Raw genomic sequence first — 16595 nt, 5'->3', positions numbered from 1 at the left:
AGCTCTTGGGAGAATATAATATAGAAGCAAGACGCACATCTCAAACAACTGATAATAATAATAATAATGATGGCATTTGTTAAGCGCTTACTATGTGCAAAGCACTGTTCTAAGCGCTGGGGGGTTACAGTGTGATCAAGTTGTCCCCCGTGGGGCTCACAGTCTGAATCCCCATTTTTACAGATGAGGTAACTGAGGCTCAGAGAAGTGAAGTGACTTGCCTAAGGTCACACAGCAGACATGTGGCAGAGTCAGGATTCGAACCCATGACCTCTGACTCCAAAGCCCGTGCTCTTTCCACTGAGTCACGCTGCTTCCCATTATCATCATTAGAATGTGACGATTGGGTCTTTTAACGGGTAGCGATAATCAAAATACAGATTTTAAAAGAATAAGAGGGAGAAGTGGTAAGGTAAGAGCAGAAATGTGTCTGTTGTGTGTCGTGCTGTCCTCTCCCAAGCGCTTAGTACAGTGCTCTGCACACGGTAAGCGCTCAATAAATATGATTAACAGACTGACTGCTTTCCCTGACTGCGCCCTCCTTTCCTCTTCTCCCGCTTCCTTCCGCGTCTCCCTGACTGGCTCCCTTCCTTCATCGCCCCCTCCCAGCCCCGACTCCGTCATTTATTAATTTTTATTAATATCTTTCTCCCCCTCTAGACCATAAGCTCGTCGAGGGCAGGGAATGCGTCTGTTTATTATTCCGTTGCACCCTTCCGAGCGTTTAGTACAGTGCTCTGCACACAATAAGCGCTCAATAAATACCACTGAATAACTGAATGAATTCAGGGCCACCTTGGCGGCCCGGACGAAGGCAACCGGATCTGGAACTCAGGCCTTGTTGGCGAATAGAGTCCAGACTTGGGAGTCAGAAGGTCATGGGTTCTAATCCAGGCCCGGCCACCTCTCTGCTGTGTGACCTCGGGCAAGTCGCTTCACTTCTCTGGGCCTCGGTTCCCTCATCTGCAAAGTGAGGGAACTTTGAGACTGTGAGCCCCATGTGGGACAGAGACTGTGTCCAACACAATTTACTAGTAATAATAATAATAATAATGATGGTATTTATTAAGCGCTTACTATGTGCAAAGCACTGTTTTAAGCGCTGGGGGGATACAAGGTGATCAGGTTGTCCCACAGGGGGCTCACAGTCTTAATCCCCATTTTACAGATGAGGTAACTAAGGCACAGAGACGTTAAGTGACTTGCCCGAAGGCACACAGCCGATAAGTGGCGGAGCCGGGATTCGAACCCATGACCTCCAACTCCCAAGCCCGGGCTCTTTCCACTGAGCCACGCTGCTTCTTCGCCCCACCCCAGCACTTAGTATAGTGTCTGACACAGACTGTGAGCCCACTGTTGGGTAGGGACTGTCTCTATATGTTGCCAACTTGTACTTCCCAAGCGCTTAGTACAGTGCTCTGCACACCATAAGCACTCAATAAATACAATCGAATGAATGAATGAATGAATTGAAATGCCATAATAATAATAATAATTACTATTATTATTATTATGGCCTGCTACATTTCTAATCACCAGGCCGTCCTAGTGTCCTCTCCCAAGCACTTAGTATGGTGCTCTGCACACCGTAAGCGCTCAATAAATACAGTTGAATTAATGAATGAATAAATTGAAATGCCATAATTATTACTATTATTATTATTATGGCCTGTTATGTTTCTAATCACCAGGCCGTCCTGGAGTCCTCTCCCAAGCACTTAGTACAGTGGTCTCCACACCGTAAGTGCTCAATAAATACAATTGAATGAATGAATGAGTGAATTGAAATGCCATAATTATTATTATCATTGTTATGGCCTGTTACGTTTCTAATCACCAGGCAGTCCTGGTGTCCTCTCCCAAGCACTTAGTTCGGTGCTCTGCACACCATAAGCGCTCAATAAATACAATTGAATGAATGAATGAGTGAATTGAAATGCCATAATTATTATTATTACTATTATGGCCTGTTACGTTTCTAATCACCAGGCCGTCCTGGTGTCCTCTCCCAAGCACTTAGTACGGTGCTCTGCACACCGTAAGCGCTCAATAAATACGATTGAATGAATGAAAGAGTGGATTGAAATGCCATAATTATTATTATTACTATTATGGCCTGTTACATTTCTAATCACCAGGCCGTCCTCGTGTTCTCTCCCAAGCACTTAGTACAGTGCTCTGCACACCGTAAGCGCTCAATAAATACAATAGAATGAATGAATGAATGAACTGAAATGCCATAATTATTATTATTATTATTATGGCCTGTTACGTTTCTAATCACCAGGCCATGCTGGTGTCCTCTCCCAAGCACTTAGTACAGTGCTCTGCACACTGTAAGCGCTTAATAAATACGATTGAATGAATGAATGAGTGAATTGAAATGCCATAATTATTATTATTACTATTATGGCCTGTTACGTTTCTAATCACCAGGCCGTCCTGGTGTCCTCTCCCAAGCACTTAGTTCGGTGCTCTGCACACCGTAAGCGCTCAATAAATACGACTGAATGAATGAATGAATGAATGAATGAATTGAAATGCCATTATTATTATTATTATTACTATTGTGGCCTGTTACGTTTCTAATCACCAGGCCGTGCTGGTGTCCTCTCCCAAGCACTTAGTACGGTGCTCTGCACACCGTAAGCGCTCAATAAATACGACTGAATGAATGAATGAATGAATTAAAATGCCATAATTATTATTATTATTGTTATGGCCTGTTACGTTTCTAATCACCAGGCCGTGCTGGTGTCCTCTCCCAAGCACTTAGTACGGTGCTCTGCCCACCGTAAGCGCTCAATAAATACATTTAACAGATTGACCGCCTTCGCTGACTCGGCCTAACAATCCCTAACACTGAGCCCACTGTTGGGTAGGGCCCGTCTCTCTACGTTGCCAACTTGTACTTCCCAAGCGCTTAGTCCAGTGCCCTGCACACAGTAAGCGCTCGATAAATACGATTGATGGATTGATTGACTGATTCCCGAACCCTAACATTTCCCCAGCCTTCCGGGCGAACGTCGAACCACCCGGACGGTGGCCGAATCCGGGTTAGGCATCTCCTTGGCGGCTCCTCCGTCCCCGAATCCCGCGCCTATTACTTTGTGTGATGGATGCGCTATTGTAAGTGATTGTTCCTGATCTTATTAAATCTTATCGATCTCCGCCCCCGCTCCTGGTTGAGGCCGGGCCGGGCTCGGACTATTACGGACGCCGCCGGGCCCCGTAAATCAAGCTCACGCGGGCCTTTTCGACGGCAAACAATTAGAAGCCCGCGGCCACTCCGGCAATTAGCTCCGGGGCCACTGGTCCGGGCCCTGGGGCTAATGAAACAGGCCCCGGGCGGCCACCGGGATGAGATTGACAGCGGTGACCCCGTGTCACCCCCGACCGACGACCAATCTGCAAACCGGGACGGGCCTGTCGACCATTCGTTTCCCCCGCCTCCGCTTTACGGAAATGAAATTTTCCATTTTTCTCGGCCGCGTGGGTCAGGGTTGCCCGGCCTGCCCGTGTTGCCGAGGAGGGGGGCGAGAGGTTCATTCATTCATCCATTCAATCGTATTTATTGAGCGCTTACCGTGTGCAGAGTGCCGGACTAAGTGCCTGGGAGAGGACGCTATAAATAAATAAGAGATTCATTCATTCATTCAATCGTATTTATTGAGCACTTAACTGTGTGCAGAGCGCTGGACTAAGTGCTTGGGAGAGGACACTATAAATAAATGATTCATTCATTCATTCAATCGTATTTATTGAGCGCTTACTGTGTGCAGAGCACTGGACTCAGTGCCTGGGAGAGGACACTATAAATAAATAAGAGATTCATTCATTTATTCAGTCGTATTTATTGAGCGCTTACTGTGTGCAGAGCGCTGGACTAAGTGCTTGGGAGAGGACACTATAAAAAATGAGTCATTCATTCATTCAATCGTATTGAGCGCTTACTATGTACAGAGCACTGTATTAAGTGCTTAGGAGAGGACACTAAATAAATGAGATTCATTCATTCATTCAGTCGTATTTATTGAGTGCTTACTGTGTGCAGAGCGCAGTACTCAGTGCTTGTGAGAGGACACTATAAATAAATGAGATTCATTCATTCATTCAATCGTATTTATTGAGCACTTACTGTGTGCAGAGCACTGGACTAAGTGCTTGGTGGAGGACACTATAAATGATTCGTTCATTCATTCAATCGTATTTATTGAGTGCTTACTGCGTGCAAGGCGCAGTACTCAGTGCTTGCGAGAGGACACTATAAATAAATAAGAGATTCATTCATTTATTCAGTCGTATTTATTGAGCGCTTACTGTGTGCAGAGCGCTGGACTAAGTGCTTGGGGGAGGACACTATAAATAAATAAGAGATTCATTCATTCATTCAATTGTATTTATTAAGCACTTACTGTGTGCAGAGAGCTGGACTAAGTGCTTGGGAGAGGACACTATAAGTAAAGAAGAGATTCATTCAATTGTATTTATTGAGCGCTTACTGTGTGCATAGCGCTGGACTAAGTGCTTGCGAGAGGACACTATAAATGAATAAGAGATTCATTCATTCATTCAATCGTATTTATTGAGCACTTACTGTGTGCAGAGCACTGGACTAAGTGCTTGGGAGAGGACACTATAAATAAATAAGAGATTCATTCAATCATATTTATTGAGCACTTACTGTGTGCAGAGCACTGGACTAAGTGCTTGGGAGAGGACACCAAATAAATGAGATTCATTCATTCATTCATTCAATCGTATTTATTGAGCGCTTACTGTGTGCACACAGTAAGCGCTCAATAAATACGATTGAATGAATGAATGAATGACTCATTTATTTATAGTGTCTTCTCCCAAGCACTTAGTACAGTGCTTTGCACACAGTAAGCGCTCAATAAATACGATTGAATGAATGAATGAATCTCTCATTTATTTGTAGCGTCCTCTTCCAAGCACTTAGTACACTGATCTGCACACAGTAAGTGCTCTATAAATACGATTTTATGAATGAATGAATGACTCATTTATTTGTAGTGTCCTCTCCCAAGCACTTAGTACAGCGCTCTGCACACAGTAAGCGCTCAATAAATACGATTGAATGAATGAATGAATGAATCTCATTTATTTGTAGTGTCCTCTCCCAAGCACTTAGTCCAGTGCTCTGCACACAGTAAGCACTCAATAAATACGATTGAATGAATGAATAAATCTCTTATTTATTGTGTCCTCTCCCAAGCACTTAGTCCAGTGCTCTGTAAACAGTAAGCGCTCAATACGATTGAATGAATGAACCTCTTTTTTATTGATAGTGTCCTCTCCCAAGCACTTAGTCCAGTGCTCTGTACACAGTAAGCGCTCAATAAATATGATTGAATGAATCTCTTATTTATTTAGTGTCCTCTCCCAAGCACTTAGTCCAGAGCTCTGCACACAGTAAGTGCTCAATAAATATGATTGAATGAATGAATGACTCATTTATTTGTAGTGTCCTCTCCCAAGCACTTAGTACAGTGCTCTGCACAAAGTAAGCGCTCAATAAATACGATTGAATGAATGAATGAATGAATCTCATTTATTTAGTGTCCCCTCCCAAGCACTTAGTCCAGTGCTCTGCACACAGTAAGTGCTCAATAAATACCATTGAATGAATGAATGACTCATTTATTTGTAGTGTCCTCTCCCAAGCACTTAGTCCAGTGCTCTGCACACAGTAAGCGCTCAATAAATACGATTGAATGAATGAATCTCTTATTTATTTATAGTGTCCTCTCCCAATCACTTAGTCCAGTGCTCTGCACACAGTAAGCGCTCAATAAATACCTCTGACTGACTGACTGAAGGAAGTTAGGGTTTCAATACGTCCAATCCACGCAAGCCACCGTGCAGTGTGGCGTAGTGGCCAGAGCCGAGGCTTGGGTGTCAGAAGGTCATGGGTTCTAATCCCGCCTCCTCCACCTGTCTGCCGGGGGGCCTTGGGCGAGTCACTTCGCTTCTCCATGCCTCAGTGACCTCATCCGCAAAATGGGGATTGAGACTGTGAGCCCCATGCGGAACAGGGACAGTGTTCAATACCTGATTGGCTCGTATCCACCCCAGCACTTAGTACAGTGCCTGGAACATAGTAAGCGCTTAACAAATATCATCATCATAATAATACTATTATTGAGACAGTAATAATAACAAATATCATCATCATCATCATAATATTGAGACAGTAATAATAATAATAATAATAATAATAATAATATTGAGACTGCGAGCCCCAGGGACTGTGTCCAACCCGATTTGCTTGTATCCAACCCGGTGCTTAGTACAGCGCCTGGCCAAATGATATATTACTATATTACTATGTGCCAATTGATAATAATAATAATAATAATAATAATAATAATAATGGCATTTATTAAGAACTTACTATGTGCAAAGCACTGTTCTAAGCACTGGATAATAATAATAAAACAATGATGGTATTTGTTAAGCTCTCGCTATGTGCCAAGCACTGTTCTAAAAAAGAAAGCCACCAGCATAATGTGCCCTGGTTCTCACCAGGAAAAGAGCCTGAGAGGGCCAAGGTGGGGTAGGGATTGGCCCCATGGCTACCACAACAAGCTACACACCCACTCGTCTGCTGTGTGACTTCGGACAAGTCACTTAACTTCTCTGAGCCTCAGTTACCTCATCTGTAAAATGGGGACTAAGACTGTGAACCCTTCGTGGGACAACCTGATCACCTTGCATTTCCCCCCCAGCACTTAGAACAGTGCTTTGCATGTAGTAAGTGCTTAACAAATGCCATTATTATTATTATTATTATTATTATTATTATTATTATTATTATTATTATTATTTTATTATTCCTATGTGGATGGGACCTTGGTTTCATTATTATTATTCCTATGCGGATGGGACCTTGGTGTCTGAAGTGCCATCTTGGAAAGTGAAGGATGGCTTGGGAGGACAGCGAAGACGCTGGCTCAAGTTATTGATGATAATACTAATAATAATAATGATGGCATTTATTAAGCGCTTACTATGTGCAAAGCACTGTTCTAAGCACTGGATAATAATAATAAAACAATGATGGTATTTGTTAAGCTCTTACTATGTGCCAATTGATAATAATAATAATGATGGCATTTATTAAGCGCTTACTATGCGCAAAGCACTGTTCTAAGCACCGGATAATAATAATAAAACAATGATGGTATTTGTTAAGCTCTTACTATGTGCCAATTGATAATAATAATAATAATAATGGCATTTATTAAGCACTTACTATGTGCAAAGCACTGTTCTAAGCACTGGATAATAATAATAAAACAATGATGGTATTTGTTAAGCTCTTACTATGTGCCAATTGATAATAATAATAATAATAATGGCATTTATTAAGCACTTACTATGTGCAAAGCACTGTTCTAAGCACTGGATAATAATAATAAAACAATGATGGTATTTGTTAAGCTCTTACTATGTGCCAATTGATAATAATAATAATAATAATAATAATAATAATAATAATGGCATTTATTAAGCACTTACTATGTGCAAAGCACTGTTCCAAGCACTGGATAATAATAATAAAACAATGATGGTATTTGTTAAGCTCTTACTATGTGCTAATTGATAATAATAATAATAATAATAATAATGGCATTTATTAAGCACTTACTATGTGCAAAGCACTGTTCTAAGCACTGGATAATAATAATAAAACAATGATGGTATTTGTTAAGATCTTACTATGTGCCAATTGATAATAATAATAATAATAATAATAATGATGGCATTTATTAAGCGCTTACTATGTGCAAAGCACTGTTCTAAGCACTGGATAATAATAATAAAACAATGATGGTATTTGTTAAGCTCTTACTATGTGCCAATTGATAATAATAATAATAATAATAATGGCATTTATTAAGCACTTACTATGTGCAGAGCACTGTTCTAAGCACTGGATAATAATAATAAAACAATGATGGTATTTGTTAAGCTCTTATGTGCCAATTGATACTAATAATAATAATAATAATAATAATGGCGTTTATTAAGCACTTACTATGTGCAAAGCACTGTTCTAAGCACTGGATAATAATAATAAAACAATGATGGTATTTGTTAAGCTCTTAGTATGTGCCAATTGATAATAATAATAATAATAATAATGGCATTTCTTAAGCACTTACTATGTGCAAAGCACTGTTCTAAGCACTGGATAATAATAATAAAACAATGAGGATATTTGTTAAGCTCTTACGTGCCAATTGATAATAATAATAATAATAATAATAATAATAATAATAATAATAATAATAATAATAATGGCATTTATTAAGCACTTACTATGTGCAAAGCACTGTTCTAAGCACTGGATAATAATAATAAAACAATGATGGTATTTGTTAAGCTCTCACTATGTGCCAAGCACTGTTCTAAGCACTGGGGGAGATATAAGGCTATCAGGTTGTCCCAGGTGGAGCTCACAGTCTTAATCCCCATTGTACAGATGAGGTAACTGAGGCACAGAGAAGTTAAGTGACATGCTCAAGGTCACACAGCTAAGTAGTGGTGGCACCCAGACAGAAAGAGGAAGGCCAGGGGGGTTGGGCCACTGAGAGCCGGAGGTGGGAGCTGACATCTTGGAGCCTGGAGTTGGGAGCCGAGAACTGGGATCCGGGAGCCGGGAACCAGGAGCCGGGAGCCGGGAGCTGGGGAATTGTGGGCAGGGAATCTGTTTATTGTTGTATTGTCCTCTCCCAAGGGCTTAGCACAGTGCTCTGCACATGGTAAGTGCTCAATAAATACAACGGAATGAATGGATGAATCTGGAGCCTGCAGCTGGAAGCCTGGAAACGGGAGCCGGGCACTAAAAACCAGAAGCCGGGAGCCGGGATTCTGGAGCAGGGATCCTGGAGCTGGGAGCCATAATAATAATAATAATAGTAATAGTAATAATAATAATGATAATAACAATAGTAATAGTAATAATAATAATGGCATTTATTAAGCGCTTACTATGTGCAAAGCACTGTTCTAAGTGCTGGGGGGGATACAAGGTGATCAGGTTGTCCCACGTGGGGCTTACAGTCTTCACCCCCATTTTACAGATGAGGGAACTGAGGCTCAGAGAAGTTAAGTGACTTGCCCAAGGTCGCCCAGCAGACATGTGGCGGAGCCGGGATTCGAACTCATGACCTCCGACTCCAAAGCCCGGGCTCTTTCCACTGAGCCAAGCTGCTTTTGGTAATTGGAGCTGGGAGCCTGGAGCCTGGGTCCAAACAAGACAATAAAGACAGTTGTGGTTCATTTTGGCTCCCACCCAGGAGCGAGGCAGTGGGAAGACCCCTCATCATCATCATCATCATCAATTGTATTTATTGAGCGCTAACTATGTGCAGAGCACTGTACTAAGCGCTTGGGCAGTACCAATTGGCAACATATAGAGACAGTCCCTACCCAACAGTGGGCTCACAGTCTAAAAGGGGGAGACAGAGAACAAAACCAAACATACTAACAAAATGAAATAAATAGAACAGATATGTACAAGTAAAATAAATAAATGAACACTATTTATTTATTAGGCCACTCTACTGCGGCCTGACAAAGTGGCATTTATAATGATGATAATAACAATAATGGTATTAATGCGGCCTGACAAAGTGGCATTTATAATTATGCTAATAATAATGGTATTAAGCGCTTACTGTACGGCAGGCACTGTACTAAGCAGTGAGGTGGACATGAGCAAATTGGGGTCCTGTCCCACGTGGGGCTCACAGTCTCGCTCCCCATTTTGCAGATGCGGTAACTGAGGCCCAGAGGAGTTAAGCGACTTGCCCAAGGTCACACGGCAGATTTCCGAGGTCAGGCACCTCCAGGCCCGGGGCAGGGAGCTGGGCCAAACATCCCGGCTTCCCCACCCTCCAAAACCCCTCGGCCGCCGGCGGGCACGCACGGAATCCAGGCCGCCTCTCATCACCATCATCAATCGTATTTATTGAGCGCTTACTATGTGCAGAGCACTGTACTGAGCGCTTGGGAAGTACAAATTGGCGACATATAGAGACGGTCCCTACCCAACAGCGGACTCACAGTCTAAAAGGGGGAGACAGAGAACCAAACCAAACGTACTAACAAAATAAAATAAATAGAACAGATATGTACAAGTAAAATAAATAAATAAATATTATTTATTTATTAGGCCACTCTACTGCGGCCTGACAAAGTGGCATTTATAATGATGATAATAACAATAATGGTATTAATGCGGCCTGACAAAGTGGCATTTATAATTATGCTAATAATAATGGTATTAAGCGCTTACTGTACGGCAGGCACTGTACTAAGCAGTGAGGTGGACATGAGCAAATTGGGGTCCTGTCCCACGTGGGGCTCACAGTCTCGCTCCCCATTTTACAGATGAGGTAACTGAGGCCCAGAGGAGTTAAGCGACTTGCCCAAGGTCACACGGCAGATTTCCGAGGTCAGGCACCTCCAGGCCCAGGACAGGGAGCTGGGCCAAATATCCCGGCTTCCCCAAACGCCAAACCCCCAGGCCGCTGACGGGCGCGAACGGAATCCAGGCCGCCTCTCATCACCATCATCAATCGTATTTATTGAGCGCTGACTATGTGCAGAGCACTGTGCTGAGCGCTTGGGAAGTACAAATTGGCGACATATAGAGCCAGTCCCTACCCAACAGCGGGCTCACAGTCTAAAAGGGGGAGACGGAGAACCAAACCAAACATACTAACAAAATGAAATAAATAGAATAGATATGTACAAGTAAAATAGAGTGATAAATCTGGACAAACATACATACATATATACAGGTGCTGCGGGGAAGGGAAGGAGGTAAGGTGGGGGGCTGAGCCGGGGTCAATACCGACGTCGCGACCGTTTAAACACCGAGAGCGCCAGGTAAGTAACAACATTTGGACAGCTAGTCAATAGGCCCGTGAAAGGTCTCCGATAATGAGCAAACGGGGCCCGGAGCCCGGGCGGAAAACCTGGGCCCTCCTATCGACAGAGGCGGCTTTCAATCACCCGCCATCTGTTACCGCATCCATCACGGCGCTAAACGAACACGCGGCCGTGGTCCAGCTGGGCCTAGAGGCCGGTGATCCCTTTCCCGCATCCCCGGAGATGTCCCGCTCTCCTTCCCTCTCCCCTTCCCCACAAGGATGGTAAGGCCTCGTCTCACTTCACCTCCAATATCCCGGCCATTAAGACGCCGGACGCCCATCGCCGACGGAGCCGTGAACTGGCCCAGCGGCCGGCCGTGATTTAGGGGCCGGATGAAATTATTGGCAGCTTTATAGAGTGAAATGTCACTTCGGTGCCGTACCTCCGCGTCTTACATTTCCTCCTTCGGATCCCCGCGTCACCCTCACGGGTGCCGGAGAGTTTAATCGATGCTCTCCGGGGGCCGGGAACGTCGCCCTGGATGTCTCAGAGAAGCGGCGTGGCTCAGTGGAAAGGGCCCGGGCTTTGGGGTTGGAGGTCATGGGTTCGAATCCCGGCTCTGCTAACTGTCAACTGTGTGACTTTGGGCAAGTCACTTCTCTGAGCCTCAGTTCCCTCATCTGGAAAATGGGGATTAAGACTGTGAGCCCCACGTGGGACAACTTGATCACCTTGTATCCCCCCCAGAGCTTAGAACAGTGCTTTGCACATAGTAAGCGCTTAATAAATGCCATTATTATTATTATTATATCTCCCCCGGAAAATAATCCACTCGGGCTTTAGTGCGGCTCGTGACGAGGAGCGGTGCGGTTGCCTATCATCATCATCATCAATCGTATTTATTGAGCGCTTATTGTGTGCGGAGCACTGTACTATCCAGAGCGCTCCCCATTTAAAAGGAAAGAGAAGCAGCGTGGCCTGGTGAATAGAGCCCAGGCCTGGGAGCCTGAGGACCTGGGTTCGAATCCCGGTTCCGGCACCTGTCCGCTGGGAGACCTTAGGCAAGTCCCTTCACTTCTCCGGGCCTCAGTTCCCTCATCTGGAAAATGGGGATTAAAGACTGTGAACTCCATGTGGGACAGGGATTGTGTCTATCCTTTTAGACTGTGAGCCCACTGTTGGGTAGGGACTGTCTCTATATGTTGCCAATTTGTACTTCCCAAGCGCTTAGTACAGTGCTCTGCACACAGTAAGCGCTCAATAAATACGATTGATGATGATGATGATGATTAGCTTGTATCTGCCCCAGCGCTTAGAACGGTTCTTGACACACAGTAAGTGCTTAACAAAGAGCACGGACTTGGGAGTCAGAGGTCATGGGTTCAAATCCCGGCTCTGCCGCTTGTCAGCTGGGTGACTCTGGGCAAGTCACTTAACTTCTCTGTGCCTCAGTTACCTCATCTGTAAAGTGGGGTTTAAGATTGGGAGTCCCACATGGGCAACCTGATCACCTTGTATCCTCCCCAGCGCTTAGAACAGTGCTTTGCACATAGTAAGCGCTTAACAAATACCAAAATTGTTATTATTATTATTATTAATCCTAGCTGTGCCAGATCCTTGCTGGTTGGGCAAGTCACTTCACATCTCTAGGCCTCAGTTCTCCTGTTCTCCCTCCTGCTTTCATTAATTCAGATTTATCGAGCACATACTGCACGCAGAGCACTGTACTAAGCGCTTAGGAGAGTACGATACAACAATAAACAGACACATTCCCTGCCAGCCGCATGCGAGACAGGGACTGTGTCCAACCTAATTAACTTGTATCTACCTCAGCGCTTAGAACAGTGTTTGACACAGAGTCAGCCCTTAACAAGTATCATAAAATAAAAAGCCCAGCCACCCATGTAATAATAATAATAATTACGGTATTTGTTAAGTGCTTACTATATGCCAAGCACTCTCCTAAACTCTGGGGTAGATACAAGGTAATCGGGTTGGACATAATCCCTGTACCATGTGGGACTCACCGTCTTAATCCCCATTTTATAGACGAGGGAACTGAGGCCCAGAGAAGTGATGTGATTTGCCCAAGGTCAGATAGCCGACAAGCGGCGGAGCCAGGATTAGAACCCATGACCTCCTAACTCCCAGGGCGGGGCTGCACCCGCTATGCCAGGAGAAGCAGCGTGGCTCAGTGGAAAGAGCCCGGGCTTTGGAGTCAGGGGTCGTGGGTTCAAATCCCGGCTCCGCCAACTGTCAGCTGTGTGACTTTGGGCGAGTCACTTCGCTTCTCTGGGCCTCAGTGACCTCATCTGGAAAATGGGGATGAAGACTGGGAGCCCTCCGTGGGACAACCTGATCACCTTGGAACCTCCCCAGCGCTTAGAACAGTGATTTGCACATAATAAGCGCTTAATAAATGCCATTATTTTGTTTGGTTGTCTGTCTTCCCCTTCTAGACCATGAGCCCATTGTTGGGTAGTGACCGTCTCTATATGTTGCCGACTTGCACTTCCCAAGCGCTTAGTACAATGCTGTGCACACAGTAAGCGCTCAATAAATACGATTGAACGAATGAATATTATCTGTAAAATGGGGACTGAATCCTACTCTCTCCTACCTGTGAGCCTCATGTGGACAGAGACTGTGCCCAACCTGATTATCTTGCATCTACCCCAGTGCTTAGTACAGTGTTTTATTTTATGATGTTTGTTAAGCACTTCTTATATGGTAGTGCTTGGAACACAGTAAGCGCTTAATAAATGTTATTCTTATTATTATTATTACATTTCTATCCTACTTATTTTATTTTGTTGGTATGTTTGGTTCTGTTCTCTGTCTCCCCCTTTTAGACTGTGAGCCCACTGTTGGGTAGGGACTGTCTCTATGTGATGCCAATTTGTACTTCCCAAGCGCTTAGTACAGTGCTCTGCACATAGTAAGCGCTCAATAAATACGATTGATTGATTGATTGATAGTAATAGCATTATCCGATTCTCCTGTCTCTACCTCAGAGCTGAGCAGAGTGCTTGGCCCAGAGTATATGCTGATGCACTCCCATTGCCAAATAACAATCCTAACGCTTCACACTCCCTAAGCCTGTAAAAATACAGATTTTTTAAACATCTGATGAAACCCGAAAGACAGCAACAATCAGAAGTCCACCTTTAAGAATGTCTGGATGAAAATTCCAACAAGCCACATTTCTATAATCCCAACACGGAGGCCTCAAACGATCAGATTCCTCTGGGAACGTTAAATGGCCAAAGCACAGATCCTTATCTAATCACCAACTAGAAATAAAAATAAAATAATAAAAAAAACCCACACAAACGGCAGATACTGAAGAAGGAGCTTACGATCCAAGCAAGGAGTAGGGGATTTAAGGCTGAGACTTCAAAAGAAAAAGAGAAAGATTTCCCCAATTTCAAATAAAGGGGAACGAAAATGAGATGAGAGATAGAAAAAGAGATGGAGTGAGATAGAAAGGGTGGGAAAGAGGAAGAGATGGAGAGAGGCAGGGACAGGAAGAGATGGAGAAAAAGAGAGACAGACACGGAGACAAAAACACATACAGATAGAGACGAAAAGGAAAACCCAGAGACGAAGAAAGGGAACAGGGACGGAGTCGGAAAACAGAGAGATGCAGAGATTGAGAGACCAGAAGAGAGATGGATAGTGCTCTGCACATAGTAAGCGCTCAATAAATACGATTGATGATTGATGATGGGTAGAGACGGAGAGACAAGAAAGAGAGAGAAACAAAGACAGAGGCATATACACATGGAGGCGTTGACAGAAAGACCCTGGGACGTAGCAGGAGAACAAAGAAAGATGCAGAAACACAGAGATGTCCAGAGATTGAGAGAAATAATAATAATGATGATATTTGCTAAGTGTTTACTATGTGCCAAGCACTGAGCCTCGCTCTTGACTCTCCGGCCTTGGTTCCCTGGCTCACGTTCATTCCTTCAATCGTATTTATTGAGCGCTCACTGTGTGCAGAGCACTGTAGTAAGCGCTTGGAAAACTCCTAGTAAAATCTCACCTCCTCTAGCAAGCCCTCTGCAGTACTGAGAAGTTGGGGAAAGACTATAAAGTTTGTAATCATAATAATAATGATGATGGTGTTTGTTAAGCGCTTACTATGTGCCAAACATGGTTCCAAGCCTTGAGATAGTTACAAGGTTGTGGCACGTGGGGCTCACGGTCTTCATCCCCATTTTACGGATGAGGTTACTGAGGCCCAGAGAAGTGAAGTGACTGGTCCAAGGTCACACAGCAGACACGTGGAGGGGCAGGGACTAGAACCCAGGTCCTTCTGACTACCGGTGCCGGGATCTGGTCGCTAGTACGGTACTTGGTGGTGGGGACCCGAGGGGGATGGGGGTTGGAAAGTCGGGGGAGCCGAGCCATCCCGGCTGGGAAGTTTAGGGGTGTCCATTCCAGTCTCTCCCGGAAACATCGCCTGTGACTCACGTCCAAAAACCCCTCTAGTCCTGGCTCAGACCGCCCCCCGGCCCGGAGAGCTGTGGATTTACTCTATAATTACGGGATACTTAACCATCTAATTAAAGGAACATGAGTTGCCACGTACACAGAGTGCACTTACAGGAAGTAAGTGCCCTATAAAATAAAGCATTACTGAAATAAACTCTATAATTAAAAATCTCTTAAGCCCAGCCCAGCTTGGCTGTTCAGAGGGCTAATCTGGCGGGGCCACGAGTGGTTACTTGAGATGCATTGCACAGCAGTTTGCGGAGAACGGAAAATACAGTTTTCCCTGGGGGAGGTGGGGGGCTTGGGGGGTCATCGGGGGGCCGGGGGATGCTGACCCCCAAGCCGGAGCTTTCAATTTGCTCCCCAAGAAGGTCTCCCAGAGCAGGCCATCTCCACGTGCTGCTGACCGATGCGTTCGCGGAATAAGGCCCCCCGTGAACCACGATATCGCAACGGGGCTGAGAAGCAGTCATCATCATCAATCGTATTTATTGAGCGCTTACTGTGTGCAGAGCACTGGACTAAGCGCTTGGGAAGTACAAGTTGGCAACATATACAGACAGTCCCTACCCAATAGTGGGCTCACAGTCTAAAAGGGGGAGACGGAGAACAAAACCAAGCAGTATGGTCTAATAATAATAATAATAATAATGGCATTTGTTAAGTGCTTACTATGTGCCAAGCACTGTTCTAAGTGCTGGGGGGAATACAAGGTGATCAGGGTGTCCCCCATGGGGCTCAACAGTCTTCATCCCCATTTTACAGATGAGGTAACTGAGGCCCAGAGAAGTGAAGTGACTTGCCCAAAGTCACACAGCTGACAAGTGGCGGAGTCGGGATTGGAACCCATGACCTCGGACTCCGAAGCCCGAGCTCTTTGGGTAGAACCCGGGCCTGGGAGTTAGGAGGACCTGGGTTCTAATCCTGACTCCGTCACCTGTCTGCCAGGGGTCACTTTGGCAAGTCACTACACTTCCCCGGGCCTCAGTTTCCTCACCTCAGCTTGCTCTTCGGGCCTATTAATAATGATAATAATAATAATGATGGCATTTATTAAGCGGTTACCATGTGCAAAGCTCCGTTCTAAGTGCTGGGGAGGTTACAAGGTGATGAGGTTGTCCCACGGGGGGCTCACAGTTTTCATCCCCATTTTACAGATGAGGTAACTGAGGCACAGAGAAATT

This window comes from Tachyglossus aculeatus, chromosome 25 (genome assembly GCF_015852505.1).
Source record: "Tachyglossus aculeatus isolate mTacAcu1 chromosome 25, mTacAcu1.pri, whole genome shotgun sequence".
NCBI classification, from domain to species: Eukaryota; Metazoa; Chordata; class Mammalia; order Monotremata; family Tachyglossidae; genus Tachyglossus; species Tachyglossus aculeatus.
This window is presented reverse-complemented; position numbering follows the sequence as displayed.